This window comes from Dasypus novemcinctus, chromosome 7 (genome assembly GCF_030445035.2).
Source record: "Dasypus novemcinctus isolate mDasNov1 chromosome 7, mDasNov1.1.hap2, whole genome shotgun sequence".
Taxonomy (NCBI): domain Eukaryota; kingdom Metazoa; phylum Chordata; class Mammalia; order Cingulata; family Dasypodidae; genus Dasypus; species Dasypus novemcinctus.
In genome coordinates, this window is record NC_080679.1 from 77,057,035 (window position 1) to 77,059,340 (window position 2,306).

Below are 2,306 nucleotides of genomic sequence, written 5' to 3' on the forward strand. Positions count from 1 at the left end.
GCTTATACTGAAGAAATGGACTAAGGTACATGGAAACAATTGGCTTCCTAATTCTGAGCCCCAAAGTCAGGACCTACAGCTGGACAGCTGCAGGACTGTACTCATGGGGCTGCCCCTGCAGAGCCTATTCCCAAGAGCAAAGAAGAGGTGGGTTAAAATTGCCTAATTCATCTCCCAAATTCACTAATTGGATAAGTCTCGCCACTTCCCCCAGGAATGAAGAAGGATGGACTACAGAGGCCAGGAGTTGTATTATACCAATTGCTGTCCCTCCACATGGAACAAAGCAACCAGACTGATAATTACCTAAAACCTTCCATGACTGCTGAGTACAGCATACCCCACATAAACCAAGACTGAAACAATGTGGACTCTACGTTGTCCCTTTGTCACTTGCAGAGTAGTCTGACAACAGAGGTTTACTGTCTGTCGTTCTTCAGCATTTATCTATCAACCTGTGGGAGTTTTCTGGATCCATTTGCCTTGCTGAAGGATGAAATCTGTGGCATGGACTGACATATGTACATGATCAGAATATGAGAACTGCAAACAAAATGAATTTCCAAAATTATAACCAGTGACTTGTTCTGAGAACTCTACCATGCTTAAATCTTTACTACTATACTGCTCAATAAATGACCAGAAGGTCTAGCAGCCCTGCCTACAACCACTTCTACATTAACTCTTAAAATGAATAGCTGGCTCTAGACCAGTGTGTCTCAAACTATCTGAGATAAAGGATCAGTTGTGACTTTATGCTTTGTTTTTTAAATTTCTAACCTGTCAGAAATCAATACTTTTGAAAAACACAATGAAAACTATAATTCCTGGAAAATAAAAAAACAGATTTACTACAGTTCCTGCCATTTTGTTTCTTGGTCTCTGCCCTCACCCTACCATCTCTCCCTTCTCTCACCCAGTTAGTCAGTGTGTACCAGGGACACAGCACTGTTGAGAATGAAGGAATGGACAAGCCTAAGTAAGCTATACAAAATACAAGCCCAAGATTTTATTATTAGATTCAACAAATATAAAATTACTTGATTTCTATACTTGCCTCATCACAGACTGGTAATAAAAATAATTCACAAACCAGCACCTGTCCACAGGCCTCACTTTCAGTTGCTCTGCTCTAGACAACAGGGGTTAGAATAAAAATCGACATCACGGTGTTTGTCATGCTTCGCCTCCTGAAGTCTGTTGTCTCTTTGTCTGGAGGTATACACTGCCAGAATCTGGACTTTGCACCAATGCCTAGTCCAGGTCCTCCTCTCCTTTTCATACAGATGTCTGTGCTAAGAAGATAGAACCACCAGGGTGCCGGCGATGATTGTTCTGTTTGTTCACTTTTTAAAAATTTGGCTCTTTTGTGAATATGTGACTAGGCACACAAAATAGTTTCTAGATTAACTTAAATGGAAGAGGAGATTGTTCTATTTTTTTGCTGGAGTCAAAAATTGTATTTGTGTGTGTGTGTGTTTTCACTGAACAATATTTTAAATGCTGGGTTGATGCTAAACTCAAGGAACATGGAAAACTTGGGGAAAGGCCAGAGACAGATAAAAGATTACTAATAGTTTGTTTATACGGGCCATAAGGAGAGCCTGAAGAAAGTGCTTTTACCCTGGAAGAAGAGCATTCTAGATTAGGCCATAGTTCCCAGGTAGAAACAGGTATAAAAGGGTTCTCAGAGAAGAAGTGTGGACCCATGTGGATTTAAATCCTAGTTTCATTATTGATGTGTGACTTTAAGCATGACACTTAATATCTCTGAGTTTCAGTGTTCTCAGCTATAAAATGGAAATTATAATGCTTATCTGCAGATTGCTGCAAGGACTAAATGAGCATAAAGTGCCAAGCACAATGCCTGAAAATGCTTGGTGCTTAATAAGTGGTAGTTAAATATAATATATATTTTTTTAATTTAAAATATAATATTTTTTTAAAAATTATATTTAAATATAATTTTTTAAACAAAAGATGGTGATAAAGTCTTCATCTCTTTTGAGGAAAGGAGATGTGAACTCTCCCTGCAGTTTATGTGTAATTTAAATCAGCCATTAGAAACTGTTCCTGACTATGAAAAGTTCATTTCAGGAAGTCATGGCTGTTTCCTTGGCTTGTGTTCAGTCCAGTTCAACAAACATTTATTAAGCATTCACTGTATAATAGAAACAGTGCCTAATACTCAGAATACCGAAATGAATAAGACTTGGCCCCTGTTCCTTAGATACCTACAATTTGGAATGGGTGTCCATTTGTTCAAGATGTGTTCAATCTCTTGGCTCCAGCTGGCCACCACCATT